We start from the raw sequence: 8,914 nt of genomic DNA, 5'->3' as shown, positions 1-8,914 counted from the left end.
CAGATTCAGAAATGAAATACATCTGACGTAATTGAAGCGCCTTTGGAACCCCCTCTGACTCAGTTCCCTTCCTTTATTCTCTAGAGCTAGCCATCACTCCAAATGTCATGTTTATTATAACCACTCACATTTTTATACCATTCCTACATATATATGTAAAGCAAAAATATCATGTTTTACATGCTTTCAAGCATTATTTAAGTGTTTTTTTGTTTTGTTTTGTTCTGTTTTTTGAGATGGAGTCTCACTCTGTCACCCAGGCTGGAGTATAGTGGCGCAATCTTGGCTCGCTGCAACCTCCACCTACCAGGTTCAAGAGATTCTTCTGCCTCAGCCTCCCAAGTAGCTGGGCCTACAGGCGTGTGCCACCACACCCAGCTAATTTTTGTATTTTTAGTAGAGACAGCGTTTCGCCATATTGGCCATCTGGTCTCAAACTCCTGACCTTGTGATCCGCCCACCTCAGCCTCCCAAAGTGCTGGGATTACAGGCGTGAGCCACCACGCCCAGCCCTTAAGTGGTATTTTCTCTACATGTCATGTTGTAATTTTTCTTTTTATATCAAGATTATACTAAGTTTAATTCACTTTGAGACATGTAGATCTAGTGTATTTATTTTAGTGGCTGTATATTATTTCAAATTATTTATCTTTTTCTGATTGAAGATCATGTCAGTTTCTAATTTTTTGAGATTACAAATCATAACTCTGAGCATTCTCTTGCATCTATTTCTCCTCTTTATATCTCTATATTTATATATGCATTTATAATATATGTGTGTGTATGCATCTGTGTCTGCATTTATACATCATCATATACTGTAAATACACACATCCACACATACTATGCATATACCTAAAAGTGAAACTTACATGTATATTCCTAGAAGTGACATAGTTGATTCTTACTGCCCAATTGCTCTACAAAATCACTACATTGTATTTAGTTTCCTACCAATAGTATAAAGGAGTTTCATTTTCTCTATATCTGTATCAATCAGGAATGCACTTCATTGCATGCATAGGACATCTGACTCACAGTGACTTCTTTAATAAGAGTTTGCCTTTTCTCACATAACATTTTGGAGACAAGCAGCTGCTACTACTGGAGCAGATCGATAAGGTCAGAAGTGGCGTGTCTGTGAGGAGCTTGGCTTCACCTTCATGCTCGTCTCCCAAGGTTATATGAAGGCTACAGTGATATAAGACATCACTTTTCTGCTCAGAGGAGGATGAAGAGAGGGATGCCAGAAGAGGCAAAGCTTCCCAGTGCTCTTCAGCCCACTTCCACACCCCAAGCTGCGGCTCGTGGCCTCCTCCAGCCAGAAGGGAGGTCAGACTCTAGTAGTGGGCAGCCAGGGACACAGGGATTAGAGATGATGTTTCACCGGCTGACCAGGAGTATCTGCTCCACCATCCCTGCCAAGGCTCCGCAGGCTTTCACATTTTTTCACCAATCTCGATTTTACATTTCCCTGATGGCAAGTGAAGCTGAACGTCTTTCATACCTTTCTAGTTTCTGCCTCTGTCACTTGTGTGTTCACATAGTGGGAACATGTTTCTGTTTAATTGTTTTGTCGTTTTTCTTAATGTGTAGATCTTTATAGATTTTGGATACAAATCCTTAGTAGATTATGTGCATCACACAAATATTATTTTAATCTATGGCTTATATTTTTAGTGTATAGTGTTTTTTGATACACAGAAGTTTTTGGTTTTAAAGTAGTTACATTTATCTGTATTTTCTTAAATGTCTTGTGGTTTTGACATCTTCTTTAAGAAACTTGAGGTCATAAAGATATGTTTCTATGTTTTCACTTTCACACTTAAGTGTCAAATCCAAATCTGAGGACCGACTGATTTTTGTTCATGGCATATGTGGTAGAGAACTACTTTTTTTTTCCATCATGGATAATCAGTTGTCCTCAAACCGCTTACTGAATTGAGTGATTCCTTCCCCAACTGGTTTCCTTTCCCCACTATTTTATGTCTTTCCTATATCTAACTTCCCTGTGTGTGTGTGTGTGTGTGTGTGTGTGTATAAATATATGTTATTTGTGCTTTGGGACTCTTTCTTCTTGTTGATTGGTGTATTCATTTTCCACCAAACTTTAGTTTTATCACAAATCTGATAGCTAATAGAAATACTTCTCTTCTTTGTTCTTCAACATTTTAATGTCAATTCTTGGTCTTTTACTCCTTATATATATTTTAGAATCAGTTTATCAAGTTCTAGAAAAAAAAATACTTGCATTTATTTTATGGCTTAATTTGAAAAGAATGGCTGGCTTTGAATTTTGTCTTCTCATATGTCTTGGGAATATTGGAGATAGCCCCTATCTAGTCCTAAAGTCAGTGGCTGGCATAGTTCTGTTCCTGGGTTCCAGGCTGCATCTGTCTCCCTGCGTATCTAAGCCCATAGCTTGCTAAAATCGACAGGTTAAAGTGATGGACAAGGAACCTTTTCTTCCACCTCCTTTCAGAAGCATGAGAGCCCTTTGCTAGCCTTCTCTGGTCCCTCTGCATTGAGTGAGCTTCTTAGACTCCCTTCACCTCTGGAAAATGGAACTTCTTGGCCATCACTTTCTGATTCCAGACCTGGAATACAGCTAGTGATTGTCTTCATCCCTGTTCACTGCTCTGAGTTAGTCTTCGAATTTTTATCCATTTAAGGGTTTTACTTGTTTAGGAACCCAGATTTTCCTTCTGGTTTTACATTTTTATTCTTTACTGATTTATTACTAACTAACTGTTTGAAGGTAACGGAGTTTTCAAAGAACAAATGTAGTACATCATCCTGATGGGAAGTGAAAGACTATTTGGCCCGGTGTGGTGGCTCACGCCTGTAATCCCAGCACTTTGGGAGGCTGAGGCTGGTGGATCACAAGGTCAGGAGTTCAAGATCAGCCTGGCTAACATAGTGAAACCCCGTCTCTACTAAAAGTACAAAAAGTAGCTGGGTGTGGTGGCAGATGCCTATTGTCCCAGCTACTTGGGAGGCTAAGGCAGGAGAATCACTTGAACCCAGGAGGAGGGGGTTGCAGTGATCCAAGACGGTGCCATTGCACTCCAGCCTGGGCTGCAGAGTGAGACTCCGTCTAAAAAAAAAAAAATTTAAGTTTAAATTGTGACATGAAAATATCATTTTCCTTCCTATCTGTCACATTTTACTCTATACTTGAATTTATCCAATAGGTATATTCGCCTTTAATGTTAAGCTCTATTTTTCAATATTCATGGATTTATACACATTTCAGAGACAGAATAAACACATAATTGAATTTGTATTTAGGTTATTGGGGATTTGGCTATGTTTTTGAGCGTATGTGTGTGCATTTCAATAATGAGAAACTTCTAGTGTGTGTGTGAGCTTTGGAAAATTACTTTGTTTCTCTGTACTTCAGTTTCCTTTTCTGTAAAACACATGTAGTAATAATGTCTACTTTTTAGGACTCTTGAATTTATGTATGTAGATGAGTTAATATATTTCGAGCACTGAAAACACTGCTAGACACCTTGTAAGTTCTCTCCATGTTTACTGTTGTTATAACTACCTCTACTCGATCTCTTAATTTTGTGTTTTTAGTCAGGTTAGTCAAGAGTATGAAATTTATCTCTCTTTGATCTATTTTTTTCTCTTTTTTTCTTTACAAAGATAATCAAATATCTCTGTTCTTATCTTCCTTTATTTCCCCATGAGGATTTTACTTCTTTTTTCTTTTTTTTTAAATAGAGATGGGTTTTTGCCATGTTGCCCAGGCTGGTCTCAAACTCCTGAGCTCAAGTGATTCTCCTGCCTTGGTCTCCCAAGTGCTGGGATTACAGGTGTGAGCCACCTTGCCCAGCCAGATTTTACTTTAAAAAAAAAAATCTTGCCTTTGTCACTAATGAAATCACTTTTATTTTCTAGCTTTCTGTTGCTTGTGTAGAGGAATGCAATAGATTTTTGTGTATTTGTATCCTTGCAACCTTGCTGAATATGTTTCTTCTAAAGATTATTTTTACTGCATTTTTTGTGTTTTGAACTCTGTATTATATAGCCATGATTTATTAAACTCTTTGGAGAGGCACTGTACTAAGATTATACACTAAACTCTATTATTCAGAAAATAAAACCCCTTTGTCAGTTAAGATGGGGCTCAACTTTAAATGCCAAACTTCCAAAAGGATAGTGGCTGAAACAAGACAGAAGTTTATTTCTTTCCCATGTAACTGTGGACCAGAGTTGGGCTGTCCAGGTTGTATAATAGCTCCAGAGTTATCAGGGACCAGGCTTCTATCATTTTACTCTCCCATTCTCAACAGATCACTTCTTCTTCATGGTCCAAGGCGGGGCTGCTTGGGTTCCAGTTATCACTTCCAAACCAAACCTGTCTCGCTGGGGTCAATGGTTTTATAATGAATGTTTTTGTAACTGATGGCCTAAATAGTTAATAGTAGTCCTTGCCTAAGCACCAAGTTCGTGACTAGACATCAATAGATTGCCTTCAAATTTGGTTGCGTGTGTACTTAAAATAAGCATATGTTCTTGGAATTCCTACTATAAACCAGGAACTTTCATGTGCAGTTCCTCATCTCATCTTCACAACAGCTCTTTAGGGTAAAGATTATTATCCCCACTCTACCAGTGAAGAAGCAGTGCAGGGCCCTCGCCGTTTCCGCACCCTCCAGTGCTTCTGAGCTCGTGTGTCCTGACACTGCATCGTTTCCACCAGCTCTCCTCCTTGCTCTCTTCAAAGCTTCTTTCTGGTTCCTTCTTTGGCAAAGAGGTTTTTTCTTCATCTATTGAGCAAAGAGAAAAGGGATTTACTAATTTAGAAAAGATGTATCTTGCTTTCAAACTGATGTTCCTTTGGCAGGAAACATCATTTATGGTATTTGAAATCCTTGAACTCTTCCCTCTGTTGCTACAAATAGGTTACTGTTATACATTCAAAATCAATAATCTTATGGAACTCTGATAACCATTTCAGAAACCTTACTATCCATCACCATCTCAGGCTCCTTACACCTTCTCCCCTTTCATTCAAACATTTAAGTAGAATCTCCTTTCTTTCTTTCTTTTTTCTTTCTTTCTTTTCTTTCTTTCTTTCTTTCTGTCTGTCTGTCTTTCTTTCTTTCTCTCTCTCTCTCTCCCCCCCCTTTCTTTCTTTCTTTCCTTCTTTGCAAGTCAATTTATGTTCCCTGTGTTACATTATCTGATGTGCTAACAATTCTTCCAAAAATAATGATACTGTAATACACAGTCCACTCCTCAATCTTCAGCTGTGCATCACTGATTATTTTTGAAAGTGGATGAAAACATCAAATAGCTCAATCCAGTTTATTTTTATGTATGAGAAAAATGACTCAATTTTGTTTACTATAGGCTGTGTTTAAAAAAAAGTAACATTAAATGCTGACCATATCCTTTATAGCTTATACAGCCCTGGAATATGTCTCTGAATGGCTGTGAATGACATTGCTGAAGAATTTTATGTCAGTAGAACAATACGACAAAGGGCACTAATAAATTGAATTCTGTCCCTGTGTTAGAAGTTTTTTGCATTACTTCTTTAGCAGATATATCCACACATACCTTAAACAACACTTCCTCATAAATAAAATTAGAAATCTGATATAAGAGGCAACACAGTATAGTAACAAGAAGATTAGCCTAGAGAGACAGAAGACCCTGTTTCTGAATGAACTTAGGCAAGTCACTTAAATTCTCTGTCCCTCTACTTCTCCTATAAATTAGAAAACATAAACCATAAGATTTAAAGGCCCTTCTGTAAATAAAACTAACTTCTTGAAAAAATAACTAACAAAGTACATGCATTTTTGAAGAATAAAATGAATATTAGCACAGAAAGTAAACATTACTTAATCATTTTTACTGCTTGTGAAACCATCTTAATTGTCCCATAGAGCTGATATTTCTGTTTTTTTAAATAAATGTAGAAATTGACCCTCCCAGTCTTAAAACTTGAAGCTTATATTTGTCCTATCTGAGTTTCTTCCTCAGGAAACCAACCTGCTGTCAAGGGCCTGAAACTCACCAGATCACCACATCCAGATGATGAGATGCCAGACCCCTCATTTCTCTTCCTTGCCCCACCCTAATTCCTGTTTTACATTCCTTCCTGCTATGGAAACCCTCAATTTTAGTTCATGGAGGATGGATTTGAGACTTATCTCCTATTCTCCCAGTTGATGTCACCCAAATAAAAAGCCTTCTCCCCTGGTGATATCATTTGGATATTTGTCCCTGCCCAAATCTCATGTTGAACATAATTCCCAGTGTTGGAGGTGGGGCCTAGTGGGAGGTGTTTGGATCAGGTGGTGGATCCCTTATGAGTGGTTTGGACCATCCCCTGAGGATAAGTGATATCTCACTCTGAGTTCACAGGAGATCTCGTTTTTAAAAGTGTGTGGTACCTTTCTCCTTACTCTCTCTCTCTTGCTTTTGCCATGTGATGTGGTTGCTCCCTCTTTGCCTTCCACCATGATTGGAAGTTCCTGAGGCCTCCCCAGAAGCAGATGCTGGTGTCATGCTTCCTGTACAGCTTGCAGAATCCTGAGCCAATTAAACCTCTTTCCTTATAAATTACCCATTCTCAGGTATTTCTTTATAGCAATGCAAGATTGGCCTAATACACCTAGCAATACTTGTTGTCTCTGTGATTGGCTTTCTCTGTGGTGAGCAATGGGACCTAGAGCAAACCCCTCATGATTTGGTAATCATTGCTCCACTGCATTTTAACCCATATGTTGTAACAGAGTTGAAATGGTATTTTTCTGTTGTGAAAAGATTCAACTTCATATGCACATTTAATAATGAATCATTAACCATATGCTTTCTTTCCCAAATGCATCCTTCAATATACATAAATAGAAACATGGTAATGAATAATGTTTCTACACATGCAAGTTAACATACTTTCCCAAGCACCCAGATAGTAAATAGGATATGATATGGACACTGGTGAGGATAAAGGTTCTTATCAACAATATAAATATATAGAACAAGTTAAGCTCTTTGTGCTAGAAAGCAGGACTAGGAATACACCATATCAAAATGAAAGCTCATGTGGCAGGATAATAATTGCCATATTAAGTCCCTTTGGTGCATCATTAAATTTATTTTCTCGGATTCCTTGTTCCTTTCCTTTCTGACTGCTAGATATAGGTCTTTTGTGCTCTAGAGAACAGAGAACTCAGAATACTTCGTTTTTAGGAGGTGGAAAGAGAGATGAAATGCTTGGTCCAGGTGTAAACTGGAAGCACATTTGAATAGCGAGCCTCTTCTCATAGCATAGAAAAGAGCCCCCTGGGCTGGCCCCGGAGGTGTTGCTGAGGAGGAAGCCCTGGTCTTTGCTGCCCTCCACTGAGACCAAGTGAGTTCCAAAAGCTGTGTTGTGCAGTGGGTGGATTCAGCGGTAGAACTCTCAGAAAACTTGGAAAGCCCAGGTTAGAGGTCACTTGTGAGGCTCTGGAAAGTCACTAAAGCAAATGGAACTTGACATTCTCCTTCGATTCTGCAGCAACTGCAGCACGGTGGTGATGGCAGGGCTGTTGTAGGCCAAGACAGGCCTAAGACAATCCCTTGTCTTCCAGAAGACCACCAGGATGGCTACATAGTAGAAAGGAGAGCTTTATTGGTGATATCAGTTTTCAAATCAGGAAGAGACAGTATCTAGTATGCGTCGAAGATTTTCTCTCTTCGAAGAGGAAAGGTGGGGGTTGGGTTTTCTGTCTCACAGGGCCTGCATCACACAACAGAGTTGAGGTTTTGGGGAAAAGCTACTCATATTTATGAGGTGAGTCAAGCACACGCACAGTGGGTAAACATACATGTAACATACATCCCATGCTCACTGTGGAGCAGGGTTTTAGCATTAAAATGAGGTGGGATATTTGGCTCTTTACATCAAAGGGTGAACTATAAGACACAAAGACATTTTGTGTGCAGCCTCTATGAGCTGCCGAAACTGGCTTAAGGTCCATAGCTGCTTATCAGGAAAGAGTGTTTGAAAGGCCATGCCTCTGTCCAGTTAGAGTTGTAGCAGCAAATCCGAGTTGGAATTTGCCTGATAATTCCAATTATTAGGAAGTTTAGTAGGAGTGTGGTTTTTCTTGTAGCCAAAGGAACTTAGAAATCTACTATGCCATCCAGGGCCTGAACCCTCAACCCAGAGGCAATTTTTGTTTACTTAACCTTAGGGTTCATCTGAATTGATAAAGGGGCATATTTTGGTCTTTCAGACGACACCCTGCAGCCTCCTCACTCGGCCTCAGAAGGGCATGGGAGAGAGTTTAAAGCTCCCTGACCACCTCCCTCCCTCCAGGAACAGGGGTCGATTCTGGAATCAAATTACTGGAGTCCAAATTCCACCCCTGCCACTTAACAGTTGTGTGAACTTGAGCAAATTACCTAACATCCCTGTGTCTTCATTTTCTTCTCTGTAGTAGGAGGATAATAAAAATGCCTGCTCCGTTTAGTTTATTATGAGATTAAGTGAGATTAGCCTTTTGACACATTTAACCTGACTGACACCTAGGAAAAAAAAAAAAAAGTAAATACTATGATTCTTATCATGATTGTCTCAGAAAAACCACTGTTCTGAAAATGTAAATTATTCAAATACCACATAAGCTAATACTTTGTGAATGTATTTCTAACTGGAACAATCCATCAATGCAAAGGTAGGCAAATAAGTGTAAAGCTAAGAGGGAAGAGTGTTCAAAGGCACAGAGAAGTAAGGGGATGGGCTCACCAGGGGCAGTGAGTGTGTGCGCCCCACCACTACAGCAGCTTTCGAGTGAGCATAAGCTCTGAGGGGAAACAGATCACAGAAATGCACCTGTGCGTGGGGCTGGTTGGGCTGCTGGGGCGTGTATGCATGTGCAGGGTGAAAATAAACATCCTAGGG

The sequence above is a fragment of the Theropithecus gelada genome, chromosome 18 (assembly GCF_003255815.1).
Source record: "Theropithecus gelada isolate Dixy chromosome 18, Tgel_1.0, whole genome shotgun sequence".
In the NCBI taxonomy this organism is placed as follows: Eukaryota; Metazoa; Chordata; class Mammalia; order Primates; family Cercopithecidae; genus Theropithecus; species Theropithecus gelada.
Note: the sequence above shows the minus strand (reverse complement) of the source record.